This window comes from Salvelinus sp. IW2-2015, linkage group LG19, assembly GCF_002910315.2.
Source record: "Salvelinus sp. IW2-2015 linkage group LG19, ASM291031v2, whole genome shotgun sequence".
NCBI lineage: Eukaryota > Metazoa > Chordata > Actinopteri > Salmoniformes > Salmonidae > Salvelinus > Salvelinus sp. IW2-2015.
The window spans coordinates 4,934,545-4,954,516 of NC_036859.1; the positions used below are offsets into that span (position 1 = coordinate 4,934,545).

A 19,972-nucleotide genomic window follows, 5' to 3' on the forward strand; every position below is an offset into this window, starting at 1 on the left:
GCACTAAATGCTGTTGCAACGTATTAATTCCAGAGCGCCGCATCTATTGATTTGTAAGCACACGCTGTACAGCCATTCCTGGTTTTCTCCGGGTACTTAACGTCTAAATGAAAGACGCTTATTGCAGTTAAGAGCGATATTTCCATAACAAAAAAGCCTATATACATATAATGCTCTTGCCAAAATCATTTGCCATTCTACCAGCAAGATTACAATACAACTTCCAAAGAAATAACTCAAAAAGTTGTATGGAAACATTTTTTATCCAAATGTTTTACAGTGAATAGGTAAACAGTGTTCCCCTGGACAGTTGACCCCTCTCCCTACGATAACATCATCTGATTCACATGCATTTGCCAATACCGTAAACCTGCCACAAAGGTCAGAGTTACAGTCCCTTACCTTGTCTATGTTTTTCCCCCTCGGAAGGATGTTTTCAGTGGCGTCCCCTAGACAAACCACCCTCACTCAGCGTGGCCGTGCGTGTTCACAGTCCAGTTGTCCTGTGCCAGTGTCTTGCGGACCTGTGCAACATTATTACTGATTGCCTGTACACTATATTCTTATCTCTGTCCTACTTATTTATGGCCTGCTGTCAAAAGCGCAGTGTGGATTAGAGTCCCCCTCTTTCCTCCCCCAACCATGGCTGTCCACTCTGACTCTCTGCTCAGCTGGTCACAGGTGTCACTTGAGAGAGGCGGGGATAAGGTGAACAATTTTCTCCAGGAAACAGCATAATCTCTTTTTTACCGTGAACCTTTTGATCAACGATGGCTAAATGTGTTTATTTTCCACTCAAAATATGTGTGGCACAAAAGTCCCTGACGTGAATTCATTCTCGTCCCAAGTACAACCGATCCAACTCAAAGCTATTCTTTACTTGTTTGGCCTCTGTCACGTAGACATGTTTGTCAGACACACTTAACACATTTGTGGTGGAAATTCTTCTGGAAAAATCTATATGTATCATTGTCCGCTATCAACTGGACATGTTCAATCGCCAGTATTGAAAAATACCTGAAATGTCGTTTTTTTGTTCTCTTGGCAGACATCAATGTTACTAAACTGAAAATGTGAGTGGGTGGGGCTTTAAATAATGTGTGACACAAAATCTCACAAATTTACGACATCCATGAGGACCTTAGGACCGATTACTCAGTCGCTGATCACACCGGAAGAAGAAGCCGTCGACAAATACAATAGGAATGTATACTTTGCCCCACTACAAGCCACCATATCAGATACACGTCCCCACAAATTTATTTGAACAGTGAAGCTAAAAACTTTTAATGGGCTTCCTATAATCTTCCAGAATGTCACCTTTATTTGAGGTTCTTCCATACATATTCGCTTTAAACATTTAGAATTAATGCACAAGAATCTAGTCCCCTCCATAGAGTGCCACGTATGAATCATAATGCTCACACATTCCATAAAACCTAGCGTGTCAACAAGAGAAATAGTTGCATAGTTTTCCACCATTCAGTTTTCCCATAGGGGATTTTAAAAACACTTAAATAAGGCTGTGTTGTTAGCTACCCTGTGTGCACGTTTTTTGATAACCGTTGCAAATCTCTCTAGGACAGTAGTGACTTTTATCAATATTATTCGCGTGTATTTTACCCCCCCCAAAAAGGAAATGTTAATTACTGCTAATTGAAGTGTTTTCTAAAAATTCCCTATGGGGAAAAGATGAATGATGGAAACACGATTGGAACCATTTCCTGTTTACCACGAGGTTTATGGGGTATTATGACGCACCACCCACTGTGGCGGTCTATTTGAAGTTTACATAAGGATTTGCGACACAATTCCTTAGTGTATTACCATTTAGTCAGTATTTTTTTCTGGCCATGTTCCTACAGTAGCAAGCAATAACTACATCAAGCTTGTGACTTTACAAACTTTGATGCATGTTGCAGTTGTTAGTGTTTTCGGATGTGAGCCCAATAGGAAATAAATTGCACTAAAATATTTGTAATGGTGTCATTTTGGAGTCACCTTTTATTGTAAATAAGAAGGTATTATGTTCTAAAACACTTATACTCATGTGGATGCTACTATGATTACGATATTTCATGAATGATTGTTAATGAGTGGAGAAAGTTTGAACTCTTATTTGAAAAATATGTTCCCCCCCATTTCTGTTTAATTTGATTAAAAACCAAAGCATAGCCTACCCCCCCTTTATCAAGGCTGTTTAGCCAATATCCGGCAATAAGGTGCTTATTTGACCCTGGCCATTTAGCCGAAGGTAGCCTAATGAATAAAGGGTTTTTAAATGACGGACTACTGAGAGTGCCTCTTGACATGTTTGATGGTTTTTGGCATTCATGCGTTTTTACATATCCAATTTCCCAGAACTGCTATCCCAGTTCCCCGTTTTTCATAAGAGCGCCCCTGTCCGCGATTTACCAAAGGCTCCTTCCTAAAAACGATTTCTAGTTCATGCCCTCTCATAACGGCATATCAACTCATCTGCATAGGTTTTATAAAAAGAAATAAAAATTCTCTGCACTCACCACTATAGCCATACCCAATACCAGATGACACCCAGAACCTAGTTACAATCCTGGGTTCCCTTTAGGCACGTGTCCTTTCACATCGCACAGAGTGTATCATGTTGAACGAGTTTTATATGAAATACGGTTCAGAGTTATTTTTATAGTTCTCTTCTGGTAGAGATACGTTCCCACAATATCCCGTGTTGCCTGCCACTAACCCAGTTCCGAATAAGAGTTTGATTGGACAACACCCAATAAGACCCGTCAATAACCTACAGAACTTTGAGACAAGATGCACCTCTCAGATATTAACCATGGAAGCTCATTTATATTGCCAGTGACATGTCCAATACCGATCATCAGACCTACAACTTGTTAATTCATCAAAACCCAGTCCTTTCTGCACGGCCTGCCAGCTGAGACCTGCTACTTCATCAATGCCGTGCTGTTAAGAAAGCTCAAACATAATTCTCTCCGGACCTATAAGCCAGGCTTAGTAATCTACCATTCCGTTAGGTTGTTTACAAAATTAGAAGCTCCTTGATCTCAAATCCAAAAGATAGGGACTATAGAGCTGAACTAAATAAAAATGTTAGCTTCACTGTCCAAATAAATAAATACATAGGGAGTGTAAGTATGGGTCCTTCCAGGGAAAAGAGCTATGAAGGGCCACCGTCATAAACCCTATCTTGACAATTTATAATCAGAGAACACTCCCAATTTGCCATTCATTCCGAAACACCAATTTTCTCTGATACACACATTCAAATCACAACCTCTCCTTCTGTGGTCAAGGAGCTGCTGCCAATTGCAAATAAATGCACCCTCACGTCTGAAAATCGTTAATTATTTATTATATTTCCCAAACCAACCTTAGCCTCAGTAGAAAAGTCATCGATGAAACAGTTGATTGCTGCCTTTTCTAACTGACTGTTGATAAAAACAAAACTTTTACTTGCCTCTCAATTCTGACTTCGCTAAAAATAATATAGCTCGAGCACCAATGCACAAATCACTGAGGAGCACTTAAGATTGCGTTAAAACTTAATTTACTCATAAAGTTTAATCTAAAACATCACCATCATGGTTAACTATACCGGATGAAGTTGTGAAAACAATTGACAAATCCTGGGTACAGAGATGGTGGGATTGAGTCCTATTTCATTTCCCCCAGTAAGGCAATTGTAAATTTAAAATATACCATAAGCAATTTACTGATGCTAGAGGAGAGGGGTGGTGACTGAGAGTATTTCGTTCTGTAATATCAAAGCATTTTTATGGAGAAAAAACTTCAGGTCTGATTGGCTGGGCCTGGCTCCCAAGGGGTGGGCCTATGCCCCTCCAAGCCCACCCCTATGGCTTGCTCACTGACCCAGTCATGTGAACATTCCATATTTTTTAGGGCTCTAATAATTAATTAAATTGATCTGATTCCTTCTATAACTCTGTAATGCTCAAGTTAAAATCTTGGAAATGTTGCATGTTACTTTTATATTTTCGTTCAGTATATTATATGCTAAACATAGTAAAATTGCTCACTAAACACATAATATCACCACAGGGTGTGCTCTCTGCTAAACGTTGAGAGTCATGATTTCATTAAACCTGGACAAACTCCCCAAAAATCAGTTTTATTCAGGTTTCTACAGTTCAAAGGAATAAAATAACATAGTTCCTAAAAGTTATAAAGCACAGCGATCACAAGTAATTTTTCAGAGTAATTGTTCTTATCGTAGAGACAGTCTCGAATGCTTGCAGAGCATAAAGACTTTTGGTAATGATTGTGAAGAACCTTTTTATTCGAACCCATATTGAAAAGCTTAGACAATCCCCCAAGCTTCCCAACATGTACCAATTCACAATGAAACAATTTACTCAAAGAATAATAAATAGTGGATAAGACGCGTTATACCACACCCATCACTGTAAATATGATGCCACTTCAAAAAGATAGCAAAGGAATCTGCCAGAAATAATACCCCCTTGCACACTTTTTGCAGTCTTTTAAATTCTCAGTCCTTACTCATTCCTTTCACTCGTCCTTACCACAGGTGGGATGGAGGCAAGCATTCCCACATAGTGCAAACAGTTTCTGGAGAAATTCAATCTTGCATATGTTATCACAAAAAGGCCAAGATGAAAGGATAGCGATGGCTTTTATAAAGATGTATAAACCTGTCTGTTCTCTATATTACATTTATTAGCTGAGGTTGGTACGCGGAGTTCAGAAAGTGATATGGGCAAGTAAATAATACATGCACCCAAAAACATTTCGCGACCCTGGAGTCCTGCAAATTGTTTCTTGCCCTCTTCTAATGAATTCACGCTGTGGAAAACTTCCAGACCAAATTACGAATTGCGATTAATCGTAGGAATACTGCATTTTTAACCTTTCCAAGGGGGTTCATTAGATGCCACCATAGGTTTATGTAAAACATAAGGCTATTTATTGGCTTTGGCCAAGGTTCCCCACAGTGCCAATGAACTGGTGGTGACCTTCTCTAGTATACAAGGCTCAAACACATGACATGTAGGCTTACCTTTTTGTCAGATTCAGCATTGTTCAGTAAAATGGTCAGCTGTGGGTACATATTACTCAGAATTGACTAGGTTATAAGCGATTTGTGTAAGTTACACAAGAGACATAAAGTTGATGTATTCCAAAACCCTTGTTCCATTTTACTATGCAATACAAACAAAAGCGATACGAGTGGTGCGCGGTTTTTGAAACTGTTGGCTGTATCCAAGCTCAAGCCAAATCATCACATAACAGAATGCAGCGCAGCAGATACTGAAGAAAGAAGAGACAACCTATTTAACAGTTACAGCGATCAGCGCGCCCTCTGGAAAGGCAGCTTGTCAGGTACAGCATCTCGTCCCTGAATATAACGACGATGGTAACGTTAGCGAAAAGCTGATAACGCACGGAGTGAGAACGGTGTGAAGTACTTCATGAGCTGTAACCCGAAAAAACCACTGGCGTGTTGGAAGTTTTGAGGTGAGGGGAGAAAGTTGTGGAGAAAGAGTAGCATTGTTAAATATCTTGCTAGCTGGATCGAATTCACAGCTAGCTAACCAGAGAAATGTTTGGAGCACATTAGGCCAAACTTATTTCTGATCAAATAATGGGAGGTTGATGTGTGAAAATCACGCTTGCTTTAATAAGTAGAAGCGAACGTTTACGTTTACAAACATCAGATGAGCTAACATTAGTAAAACATAAGCCAATCTCCTATACTGGGGGTATACGGACTCCCTTGGGCGCGTTCGTCAAGTTATAACGCGTTATTGCTTACCGGACCCTGGGCAATCATTGGAAATTGTTAACTTAGTCATTAGGCTAACGGGAGACTATCCACTATCTGGTTAATGGGCAATGATTTCCCTATACAGGTATGTGTTTATTTTTTAAGAATGAAATAAGTTGGAAAATGAGCGGCCTTACTAACAATTAGGTAGCTGACTTCTCTACTATGGCACTTATAATAAAACACACCACATTCCTGCTTTCTCACATTTGCTACATTGCTAAACACATGTCACAGAAAAATGTACAATGTAATAATGTGCAAGTAGCCCCAATATATTTTTGTTTTGAACTTGACTTTCTCAAGACTAAGTTAATTGGCAGGTAAAGTCTAGGCAACAAATAACACTGAGATTGCTTTCTTTTACATTGTTTTCTGGTGGATTAGTTCAACATAACCACTTGTTATTTTACACACAGAACCGATTCTGTAATCAATTCTTTTTGTTTTAATTAGTTAAAACCTGCATTTCCCCCTAGCAGATTTTTTGCATGTTTCAGTGCAAAGAAGTCCTCGATCTTATATGACCCACAAATACACTTAGACTATTTCATTGATCTTCATTCAACCGAGTCCCAAAATAAATATCTTAACTAGACTTGCAAATACGTATGTATAACATTAATAATAAGCATGTCTGCTATTCCACAAACACATTTTTTTTGTTACAGCCTGAATTGAAAATTAATTAAAATATATATTTTTTCTCACCCATCTATGGCCACAATACCCCCATAATTTTTTAGAAATGTACTTACCATAAGGAATTCACATCGCTTTTGCTATGGGATCATCAAGTTGACGCTCAGGTTTTACTCATGCCAATTTCCGCTTTGATCATTCCCTTCGGTCACTACAACTCATACCACCTGTGCCAATTTTCAATTGCATATAGCTCTCATAGAACATGATAGAAAAACACACCTTCTATCTTAACCCACAGTTTATAGTCTAGACCAGACAGAATCATACCATATCAAAAACCTTCTAAGATATCTCTCGATAAATTCGTAGCATGAGCATATACTGAAGCAAAACAATTCTAGATAACTCAACACGCACCCATCCATCATTAAAAATGAAACAAATAAACTACCCAGACTCGCCTCACAACTGCTCGTCACCAGCAGATAACCGTAACTAAAGACCTCTCAAAGTGACCAATACCCCTCAGGACTACAGATCCTGGCTGATAAAGAAACGCCAGACCGCTCGACTAGCACTCACTAACTGACTTATAAAAGCCAGACCATGCCACCTTGAAACACATCAATGATCAGCACGCCTTACATCGCTAACAAGCACTGCTCTCTTACTTTACCTCGTGCATCTCCGGCTGCACTCCGTACTCGATTCTCAACAATCTCTGTTAGACTCCTAGCGACGCCATCCTCGAATCGCATAGTCATAGCGCTCTGTATCAGAATAGACACGACTACCATCCCCCATCAACTCAGACACGTAACTAAAAAGCCAAGGAAGAAAGGAAGGAGGAGATGAGAGTGCAACACAACTAAGATCATATGCGCGCAGGGCTAACTGATGATAAAGAGCAGAATACCAAAGACAGCAAGTCTAAGAGCCCAAGATAAGTATGCAGACATCGAGACTGCAAGACTACAGCCTAACGAACACAAACCCCAAGCCCAAAGCAACGCAAGCCAAACAAGAATGAAAGGCCGAAACAGCCAAACCCGACTAATGCCCAGAACTGAAAGACGTAAACTCACGGCCGCTCCCAATCGTAAGGAACCGAGAGACGAAAAGAAAAAATCCCAAATCCCAGATCAAAGCGATACAGACATACCCAAGAGACTCAAAGCTGAATCACCGGCAAAAAGAAACGAGAAAATAATACTATGTATAACAATACATCAAACATCATAAACAGTGCACCATAAAATATGAGAGATCTAAATAAGCACACATATGACCGTCGAAGGCTGACAGAAGCCACCGACAGACCGCTAGTCCAACAAAACAAGGAACAAGTAACCAAGAAATACTGATACGACTGAATGAAGACAAGGACCAGTTGCAGCAACAATAGAAGCAATGAACGACAGAACAAGATACAACATAGAGTCTGATGTGACCCGTACATGAGATCAACTAGCAACTGAGGTAGCCCAGTGAGAGGAAGAAGATTATGAATAACAAGAAAAAAGAATGGAGATAGGGAAAAGTAGAAAAAGAGACGAATGAGAATCACCCGGAAAATCTACACCTCGAGATGAACGGAGAAGGAGAAGAGAAAAACCGCCACCACCACCGTAGAAAAGAAGAATGGCAGAGTGAGAAGAATGATAGATAGAGTGCGACCCAGTAAGTATCCCGCAACGGAGAGAAGAGAGAGACCATATGAAACAAAAAACGTACGAGAGAGGAGAGATGAGAGAGAGTTGCGTTTTCAGATGTGCCATTCACTAAGACAAATAACCTAGTGTGCAGATCCTGTGATCATGGAGCTATGCCCGGTCCGCTAAGGACAACATTCCCAACCTGGGAAACCTACTGTTTTAAAAGTCCCTGACATTCCCTACCCCATTGTGAGCAGTGGCAGCAGGATCAGGCATGTGTTCCAACAGCCCCGACGGAGCTAGCCAGCCAAGCACAGCCGCACACCCCCAAGCCGACACCAACCATGCAACAGAGAGGCTATGAGGTTTGAGGGCGCATAGAAGGGATCGTGAGCAAGAGAAGGGTGGGAAGAGAAACCCAAACCAGGAACAAGCCAAGTGAAGGTGAGAAAAGAAAGAACAGAACCGATAACAAAAGGTGGTGAACCGATCGCGAACACGAATCAACGGAGGAGAAATAGAATGAGGAATAATCGCTTCCCAATTCGCCCACTTCATGGTCATACAGCTCCAGCAGAACAAAACCCGCGTTAACAAACAGATGAGACTTTCCGGCATGTGTTGCTTCCGAGCAGAAGCTGGGGTAAGAAGCCCAAGGGGTCACCCACTAGAAAGAGGATCATGCGACACTACTCACTTCTGTTAAATAGCGCGGGCGGCACCGGGTCCGTTCCCAAGTGAGAGATGGGGAGGGGGGGGGGGGGTAATGTTAGATGAGGGCATGTTAAGAAAAGAAATGTATTTCCTTTCAGATTGTTTCCAATTCTTGTCTAAAATGCCATGTCTCAAGGCAGGTGAGGGAGATGTTTGGCTTTTTGACAGATCCAACGGACTGGGCTGAGAGGGGAGTATCGTGCCGGCTCTCTTTCAATGGCGGTACAAATCGGAAAGGGAGCGAGGGAAGGGTAAAAATGAAAAAGGGAGTAGGGGAAGCCACAGGAGGCACCTGGCCCACTTACAGTAATGGAGGAGGTGGAGGAGCAGAGGAGAGGGGAAGAGATAGGGGGAGGGACGGAGGAGAGGAGGAGAGGAGTGGAAACTGAAGAGGAGGAGGTGGGGCTGCAGGGGATGCGGAGGAGGATTGAACAGGGGGAAGTATAAAGGAGGAGGACAGGAAGAAGTGGAGTGGGTGAGGTGGAAGAGGAGGAGATGCAGAGAGGAGGTGGAGAGGTGCAAAGGTCTCTTGGGCGGGCAGTCTTAGCTTGTCACTGAACACCCAAATCACTAAAATGTGAATAACTATCTAATACACCAATGTTGTTTCAATCTGCTTCRCACTGAGTAGCGTGTCCATCTAACTAATATTTCACTAATACCACCCCGCCGCGCAATCCATCTATCCACCCATGAATATTTCATATCCTGATGGCACTTTTAAATGCACCACTAATTTACAAATCCAAAGTTGATCTGGCATAAATCAAACCGGGCCAATTAAAAAAGTGTCTCTGTATACGGCACATGATAATGGGTGCTGAGTGGAGCATGCCGTGTTGAGCAGCAGGTAGAGAATGTTAAACAGGCCTTGTTAACAGCACTTTAGCACTTTCCCCTGAACCCTCTGCCGCCGAACACACCTCTCCATGGCCTCCTAACGCAGGACACTGTGAAACACAAAAACCCTTCGAAAAACACAACAAAAGAACGGCCACGTCTATTACCGACGCCACGCTGCTCCACGCCGGCTTCGTAGAGTGCACCGCCAGGGTCGGAGACTCAACCGGCGTTGACAATCTGAAGAAGTTAGGCTCGAAGGTACAGAGAAGCAGGATTCATGATAAAGGGAGTTGAATCGGGAACGTGGCACACAGGAGGTTGAACAGGAAATTACGAATGGGTCGCCTCACTGTTTGCCGATGTGTGTTCCGGCGAGATGAAAATGACGTTTCATAACAGCCTTCTCCAAGGTTYTTTGACAAAGAAGCAGAGCGTAGGCCTGCACTGTATTAGAGGAATAATTCTGGCTGTATTCTTCTCTCGCCAGATACTGTGTGGATGGTATTGTGGAATAGGAGGTGTTGAGGCCAAGGTTTGTGTGGTATTGCAAAAGGAGAGAGGAGACGTGTTCGTTTTTGTTCGACTCCATCCTCCCTTTGAGTGTTTTTCTATGGYTGAGTTTAGATTGAGACAGACAGCACCAACACAGACGGACTAAACTGGGCCGAAACAGAAAAGAAAACGACAGAATACGGATGGGTTGAACTCTTGTGGAGTAGACCTCTCTCTCTCTCTCTCTCTCTCTCTCTCTCTCTCTCTCTCTCTCTCTCTCTCTCTCTCTCTCTCTCTCTCTGCTGAGAAGGTCAGAAGCCGCAGTTGTTGGTCTCCCTCTCTGAATTATACTTAGTTTCCTTGGAAATTCAACTTGGGAATAGTTGTTCAGGTTATTTTGGCTAGCTAGCTTAGTTCAGCGTTTGGGTGTGTTATGTAAACACGCCCACCAAATGTGCAGAGCTTACCCCAGGCTATTACCTACACAATAATGTTTAGGGAATACGCATGCGCACAATATGAAATCGGCTCAAAGCAGACAAATGTCACTGAGCAAAAACAGCAAGGCCGATGCCATTGACCCTGTCCATTAAACAGTGCTGGAGTCAGGAAAAATAATTTGAATGGATTATATGGATGGAAAGGAAGCATGAATATACGTTGGGGCCTCCTGTGCATTTTAGCAAATATTTTAGCTTTTGAGCATAAAAAAAACAACAGAATAATTGAAGGAGAAAAAATTGATACAAAAAAGATACGCATCGTTACATAATGTTCATTTTTTATTTGGCTTTTCATAACAGTTTATTATTAACACCGGTAAGCACTGCCTATCCTTTCACCCTGACCGACGTCACTGAAGTATGGTAGGCTTCAATGTGTCACTCATATCGCGATATCGCAGAGGATTTGAATAAAACTCAGCTTCCCCAACTTTACCCCGCCCTTTTTTTTTAATCTCCCTTTCCCATCTCGCGGCACTTCAACGGACCCCAGCCTCCTTCAGCTTCTTCGCTTTCCTTCCGTTAAAGTAGGGCTTTCTGACGTGATTCACCGACATGCCCTTCCTAAAGTAGTAAGGCCACGACGGGCGCGGAGCGGCAGTGTGGTGTGTGCGTGTGGTCAGCGTTATGAATAAAGGGGCTTGTTCCCCTTTCATTTTCTGAGCACAAGTAGAAAAATGGGGAGGACGGAGAAGGAACAACCACTTTGAGGGGGCAAAGAAGGAGAGGGAGACATACACAATAACATGGGAAAGAAGACAGGCAAAGCATATCAGCAGTTTGGCCCCTCGGATTTCATTCTTTCAGCATTCAATAGCAAACACTTTGACGCCACACATCCACTTCAGACTCAAGAAGCGCCTGCGACGGATCGCATAATATCGCATAGCGCGCGTACGAAGTTCCCCCAAAAAACGTGTTGATCTGAAACCTGAAAATCCCCCCTCTCTCGTCTGGTACTTTTAGGTTTGTGGTTGATCACAGCAGAAGTGTGCCGTGAGAAAGGAACCCCTTCGGGTTAAACCGAAGGAGGAGTAGTGGAAGAAGGGGGTTAAGCCCTTGGCCTGCGGCAGAGGCGTGGCGTGCAGGTTACATTTAGGAAGTACGCGCCCGACTGACCTCCAGAAGAACGATGACCTACAACCAGGGCATCCGGATCAGTGAGCGAGCGATGCGTGCGTCCATGCGAGTTCAATGCGCTGAGTTTGATTTACATTTGGTGTGAGGTGTCAAACTAATTGAATTCTACTTGAAGATCAACAAAAAGAGTGTGCGAGCGTGTATGTTTTTAGATTTGGGGGTGTCGGAGGAGAGGTGTGAGGAGTGACAAAATATAGTTGAAATTCTTTTTCAAATCCAATCAGTTTTGCCCACTTGGATTCAACATTCAAAACATTGAATGTATTTTGCTCAAATGACGTGAAACAACGTGGGGATTCCAACCTGATTTTTACCCAGTGGGCGGGTGACAATCACCTAAGCCTATATTGAGGTCCAAAACTTGACATTACCTCAATATGCAGTTTATGATACATCGGTGACTGAGCTTTATTACAGTGAAAAGGAAATAGCCATGGATATTAGAGCGTGGTGTGTGAGAGTGTGCGTGCAATATGGAAGTGAGAGAGTGCGCCGTGAGCGCGTTTCTTGTTTCCCCAATTCCCTACCCAATGCACGGTACGAGTGTATTCTACTTACATGCAAAATGACCGCAGCTGTCGCGAGGTAGAGTGGAAGGTACAAACATGACACATTCACGGAGAGGTGAGAGAGTGGCTGGGGGCGTGTCACGTATCTCGCGCAACACAAAAAAAAAAGTAAGGCTGACTGACTTCCAGCATGCGCTCTAATTATCGCCAGAGACTGTCAAAACACACTTATGACATTGATTACCGTTGACATGCAATCAGACACACCGGAAAACCACCCGTTAAAGTAAAAGTCACGATACACCGCTTCAACTTGTGACATTCATTAAGAAGAGTTACATTGTTCAATGGATATGATGGGCCGCAGCAACGCTCACCGTCACAGCCAAAAACTGTAATCACATTAATTTTGTAAAAGAGACACATACACCTTTTGAAGGCATCACCGTAATGAAACCAACATTATTGACAAAAATTGAATGAAACGAAGGGGTGATGAAAGGAATACAACGAAAAGAGTCCGGCAGACATGCCTACCTGTTAACCCATGGTCTGGGTAGACCGCGGTAATTCTTCGGAGTCCAATCTGGTTGACTGCGCGAAAGAGAGAAAGAAAAGGTGGGGTGTTTCAGAAGAAACACAGTATTCTATTCTTTCCTCCCCCTACCCTTTGGTGTCTCTAATGTTTATTCCCCTGTTTCTCCCCCTCTCTCCCGGTCCGCCAGCCCTTTTTTCTCTCCTCTGTTCCTCCCTTGCTTTTCCTTGTCTTTATCAGAACCAGCTCCCCCTCTGTGTCTGTTCTCTCTCCTCTCTTTCCCTAGGGCGCTTTCACTGCTCTGTGTCCCCTATTCCCTGTCTTTGGGCAGACTCAGAAATAGGCAACATTGAACAAAACACACACACCGTTCTTCACGACCAACCCCCCCCCCAACACTCTCCCACATATCTGAAACAGCTCAAATAAAGTATTAGTTCACTTATTTAATTTTGAGTTAGCACGACGGAAATTCCCATTTAAATTTTTTTTAAAGAAAATAGCAGGCTATTTGTCGTGTGCGTTCATGTTCAATGAATAATACAATAGTATAATATAAAGGATTATTATTAATATTTGTATATTATGCTAAACTGGGTTTCGTTATGGACCAGACAACCAATAGATAATGCAATATGTGTGCAAGCATGTATCATTATCATTATAATTTGCAATAATATACATGAAATGCATGCTCTGCCTAAAATCTACACTATCTTAATCATATTCAAGAGTTTCTTATAATATACACGCTGCAAAGATGTTTTATTTGAATAGACAATCCCTGGGAAACAGTTTCTGCGGGAGTTTCCATAGTTAATGCCCAATGAGTAGCTTATTACATGGAGAAGTTATGTGTCTATACGTTTATGCATAACACCAGGTCTCAACATGAGTGCGTATCGACAGTGTGTGGTTAGTTGAGAATAGATGACAAAGCTCGTCACTCTGTTGTTTGACTGAAAGGCAAGGACCAAGCTACACCCTCCTTGGTTAAAAACAGAACCACCTACCCGGCAGTCAGACAGACGTCAAGACCTGTATGGAAAAACGCTTCAAAACAAATACACAAATTTATATCATACTCACTCAAATTGAAGAAGACATTAGTTAATCAAAAAAAATGACATCCATGTCAATTGCGAATTATATGTTTTTTGGTGTGTGTTTTTTTTACATCCACTGATATCTATTTCAATGTCTGTACAATCAGATATTAAGCCTTCTTTTTGAAGCCATTTCAATGCCCTCACCCAACTTGTCTCGTTGCTAAAATCTGACCATATAGCACAGACAGACAACATTTTGAACTTCTCAGAAATGAGGTCCAGTTGTCTTGATAGAGATTGCAACAGGACAGTAGTGTTTTTATGCCAGGGAGAGCAATGTGGAAGCGGGTCAAGTCTATGTTGTTTAGAGGAAGTGAGAAGCAGGTGTTGTGTCATTGTGTTTGTTACGTTGAGAGGAATAAGGATAATTGAACACGTGTGTGTGGCTGTGTGTGTGTGTGTGTGTTGTGTGTGTGTTGTGTGTGTGTGTTGTGTGTGTGTTGTGTGTGTGTGTGTTGTGGTGTGTGTGTGTGTGTGTTGTGTGTGTGTTGTGTGTGTGTGTGTGTGTGAGGGTTGTGTTGCACAGCAGGTAAAACCACTCTTCTCGGGCTGGACAGGCCGGATCAGGGAGTGTTGGTATTGGATTAGTATTATGTACACCCAAGCTCTCTCTCTCTCTCCTCTCTCTCTCTCCAAAATTCTCCTCTCCGTGCGAATGCTCAGATTAACAACCTGTCTATTTAACACTTGTCTCTTCCCCTATGGCTTCAACACACTCACGCAAGCACACACTCACGCAAGCACACACGTACGCAAGCACACACAACTGACAAGTGTACTGTACAAGTGTAAAGCCTTTGAGCACCCCCCCCCCCTTTATTTGCTCAACACAGGCTACTCATTCCTGTAGTGCACACAGAAGGAGTGGAGGGTTTAAAGAACCCTCTCCTTTTTAGCTTACACCTTGGTGATAACGACCCAGGTGAAGARGTCACTGTTAACGAGGGTTCAGTACTGACCCCCGTACTTGACATCTCCTACATTAGGACACCTCCAGGGTTCCAAAGGGTTSCAAAGGGTTCCTCCAAATAAATATAATAGTATTTCTGAATTCTATCCTGGCGTTGTGTGCCTCTCCTCTCTCTGACCATCTCTCCATTTTACCCCATTAAATTGGCTAATAATGGCACCTGCCCCAATCGCTTCAACTCATTTACTAGTTTTCCTCCTTTCATAGATATAGAAATGACAAGCTCTTTTCTACTTACAGTAAGCCTCGTGTGACACAAGTGTTTCGTTTGGGATTTTCAATAGGACACTATATTAAGCCAGCAGCATACCACCCTGCAGCCCACTGCTGGCAGCTTCTGAAGCTAAGCAGGGTTGGTCCTGCTCAGTTCCTGGATGGGAGACCAGGTGCTGCTGGAAGTGGTGTTGGAGGGCCAGTAGGAGGCACTCTRTCCTCTGGTCTAAAAAATATCCCAATGCCCCAGGGCAGTGATTGGGGACACTGCCCTGTGTAGGGTGCCGTCTTTCGGATGGGACGTTAAAACGGGTGTCCTGACTCTCTGAGGTCATTAAAGATCCCATGGCACTTATTGTAAGAGTAGGGGTGTTAACCCCGATGTCCTGGCTAAATTCCCAATCTGGCCCTCAAACCATCATGGTCACCTAATAATCCCCAGTTTACAATTGGCTCATTCATCTCTCCCCTGTAACTATTCCCCAGGTCGTTGCTGTAAATGAGAATGTGTTTTCAGTCAACTTACCTGGTAAAATAATGGATAAATACAAAAAATGTACTTCACCTCTATCTATGTGACCAAAAAGGTTGAACGCTATTAATGGTTCATTTAGCAAGTATATAATAAATGTCATGAAAAGATGAAAAGCAACATACAGGTTGTGTGGTTAATCTTTCTTCATTTTTTATTTATTTATCTAGGCAAGTCAATTAAGAACAAATTCTTATTTCACAATGACAGCCTACCCCGGGCCAAACCCAGATGAATTGTGCGCCACCCTACGGGACTCTCAATCACGGCCAGATGTGATGCAGCCTGGACTCGAACCAGGGACTGCAGTGACGCCTCTTGCACTGAGATGCTGTGCCTTAGACRGCTGCGCCACTCGGAAGCCATAAAACTTCAAATGAATAGCATTTATAATGGCTTAGCTTTTCAATTAAATTTATTAGGCCTATAAAATATATTAGTAATATATAATAATATACTAACAGGTGTGCCCTAGTTTACTGTGGTGCATATGTAGGTAATGTTTCAGCCAAGGAGGAGAAATTTAAGGGGGAGACCAAATAACAGTGTGATTTTGCGGTTAAATATTTAAGGCTACAGATAGAACCGACAGGGAGTTAACCGATCTAAACACAATAGGTTGTAGGCCAGTTAGGGAACAACGACAAGCAGACACTTGTCGGACATCGATCGGTTCGATCAGACAGACGATTTAGGCAGTTGCGTGCAGTGAGGTCGTCGGGCTGGGTAGGTACGGGCTATTACTAAAGCCAGATTCACTTGCGAATAAACCTTGGTGAAGCCAGAGTTCACCACAACAACAGATAGCTCCAACAACTCGAGTGTCATAGGCTCTTAACCGAAATGGACAAACAATGTTGACCAAATGTAAATACCAATGTAGCCAAGATACACAACAAATAGCCTCCGATGGCGTCATATTTCACATTATCCAGCAAATTGACACACTGCTCAACTCAGCTCAGCCATAGACCYATCTACCATTCACAGTTACATTTTTCCATTGATATGGTTTGTTCTCTCTCCCTTCATTCGTCCCCTGGCTACCTTAGGTTTTTAGACCATTCAAGCTACTTTTAGAGCTGGAACTCCTTTACATTCGTGCATCAAACGATGTAAGCATAGCAGTAGCCTAATCCGCAAAAAAAGGAAAATACAGCCCATTCGTCTGTCCATCAGGGTGAACCTCTRGGTGACAGCCAAGTGGTGCCAAGGATGACCTAACAATCAAATCTAGCTTTCATTTTGAACACCGATATTGACCAAAAAAGGTTGTAAAACAATTCTCTCCTCTCATCTCTGATCGACTGTCTGCTCCGGGTTGCTGTGTCTGTCTGGCCCGAGTGTGGTGCATTCAATCGGATGATTTTCCGTCCTTTCCTCTGAGGAAGGTCAGGAAGCGCAGGTGTTGGTCTCCCTCTCTGAATTATACTTAGTGTTCCTTGGAAATTCAACTTGGGAAATAGTTTGTCAGGTTGTTTTGGCTAGCTAGCTTAGTTCAGCGTTTGGGTGTGTTATGTAAACACGCCCAAAATGTGCAGAGCTTACCCCAGGCTTACCRARYCAATATGTTTAGGGAATACGCATGCGCACAATATGAAATCGGCTCAAAGCAACAAATGTCAGCMAGGCAAAACAGCAAGGCCGATSCTGACCCTGTCCATTAACAGTGYCTGGAGTCAGGAAARAATTTGAATGGATTTGAATGGATGGAAAGGAAGGCATGAATATACGTTGGRGCCTTTCCTGGCAGTTTTAGCAAATATTTAGCTTTTGAGCATAAAAAAAACAACAGAATAATTGAAGGAGAAAAAAATTGGATACAAAAAAGAATGACAATCGTTTACATAATGTCATTTTTTATTTGGCTTTTCATAACAGTTTATTAGATTAACACCGGGTAAGCACGGCCTATCCTTTCAACCCTGACCGRACGTCACTGGAAGCTATGGTGAGCTTCAATTGGTCACTCATATCGCGATATCGCAGAGGATTTGAATAAAACTCAGCTTTCCCCAACTTTAGCCCCGCCCTTTTTTTTTTTTTTCCCTTTCCCATGCTCGCGTCACTCAACGGACCCCAGCCTCCTCAGCTTCTCTCGCTTTCCTTCCGTTGAAAGTGAGTGGCTTCTGACGTTTCACCGAGCGATGCCGCTTCCTAGTGTAGACGGCCACTGAGCGGGGGAACGCGACCATTGTGTCGTTGTCAGCGTATGAATAAAGTGGGCTTGTTCCCCTTTCATTTTCTGAGCACAGTAGAAAATGGAGGAAGAAGGAACTAACCACTTTGAGGGGGCAGACAGAGAGGGAGACATACACAATAACAGGGAAAGAGAGACAGGCAAAGCATATCAGCAGTTTGGCTTGGCATTTCAGTTTCTTTCAGCATCAAAGGCAAACACTTGACGCCACACATCCACTCAACTCAAGAAGCGCCTGCGGACGGATCAGATGAATATCGCATAGCCCTACAAGGTTCCCCAAAAAACGTTGAGTCTGAAACCTGAAATCCCCCTCTCTCGTCTGGTACTTTAGGGTTGGGTGTTGACACAGCAGAAATTTCCAGCTGGAGAAAACCCCTTTCGGGGGGTTAACCAAGGGGAGGAGTAGTGGAAGAAGGGGGGTTAAGCCCTTGCCTGCCAAGCTGCTGGCATTACATTTTAAATACCCCCGACTGACCTCAAAGAACGGATACTACAACCAGGGCATCACGATCAGTGACAGCGATCTGCGTCCAGTCAGTTCAATGCCTAGTTTTGATTTACATTTGGTTGAGTTGTCAACTAATGTGAATTCTACTTGAAATCAACKAAAAAATGTCACTGTGTTTTAGGATTTGGGTTCAAAGTTAAGTGACAAAATATATGAAATTCTTTTTGCAAATCCAATCAGTTTTCCCACGTTGATTCAACATCAAAACATTGAATGTTTTTGCTCAAATGACGTGGAKACAACGTTGATTCAACCTGTTTTTGCCCAGTGGGGTGACAATCKCCTAAAGCCTAATATTGAGGTCAAAACTTTGACAGTTACCTCAATATTCAGGGTTTATGGATACATTCGGTGACCGAGGGCTTTATTACAGTGAAAAGGAATAGCCATATGATTAGAGCGTTTTAATTCTGCAATATGAAATAAATGTGCCTTTAGCCTATGTCTTGTTTCCCCAATCCCTACCCAAATGCACGTGTACAATTATTCTACTGTACATTAGCAAATGACAGCATCTCATAATGAATACAACATGACACATTCACGTAAGTAGACATCTGGCGTGTCACGTATCTCGGCAACACAAAAAAAAAGGTAGGCGGACTGGACTTCCAGCATGTCGCTCTAATGTATCGCGCAGAGGAGCTGTCAAAACACACTTATGACATGATACCGTGACATGATACAGACACACCGAAAACCACCCGTTAAAGGTAAAGTCACGATACACCGCTTCAACTTGTGACATTCATTAAGAAGAGTTACATTGTTCAATGGATATGATGGGCGCGCAGCAACGCTCACCGTCACAGCAAAAAACTAGTAATCACATTAAATTGTTGTAAAAGGAGACACATACACCTTTTGAGAGCATCACCGTATGAAACCAACATTATTGACAAAATTGAATTGAAACGGAAGGGGTGATGAAGGAAATACAACGAAAGAGCACGGCAGACATAGCCTACCTGTTAACCCATGGGGTCTGGGGTAGACGCGGTGTAGATTCTTCGGAGTCCAATCTGGTGTGACTGCGCGAAAGAGAGAAAGAAAAGGGGGGGTGTTCAGAAGAACACAGTATTCTATTCTTTCCTCCCCTACGCCTTTGGTGTCTCTAAATGTTATTCCCCTGTTTTCTCCCCCTCTCTCCCGGTCTCCGCCAGCCCTTTTTTCTCTCTCTGTTCCTCCCTTGCTTTTCCTTGTCTTGGTATCAGGAACCAGCCTCCCCCTCTGTGTCTGTCTCTCTCCCTCTCTTTCCCTAGGGCGCTCTCTCACTGGCTCTGTGTCCCCGTATCTCCCTGTCTTTGGGCAGACTCAGGAAATGAGGCAACATGAACAACACACACACCGTTCTATCAGCGACCAACCCCCCCCCCAGACACTCTCCCACATATCTGACAGCTCAAATAAATATTAGTGTCATTATTGTAATTGAGTAGCACYACGTGAAATCATTAAATAAAGAAAATAGCAGGCTATTTGTGGTGTGCGTTCAGTGTGTCATGAATAATAACAATAGTAATAATATAAAGGTATTATTATTAATATTTGTATTATTATGCTAAACTGGGTTGTCGTATGGACAGGAC

General features: G+C 42.7%; 1 protein-coding gene across 1 annotated transcript in view; it reads right to left on the reverse strand.

The window, feature by feature from the left end:
- The window catches only part of zbtb46 (zinc finger and BTB domain containing 46), a 152,813-nt gene extending 133,114 nt beyond the window's left edge, over positions 1 to 19,699 (reverse strand). Inside the window, 1 exon segment of the mRNA XM_070448765.1 lies at positions 19,352 to 19,699. The gene's annotated coding sequence lies outside the window, so the exon portion shown is untranslated.
- Positions 19,700 to 19,972: the final 273 nt, after the last annotated feature.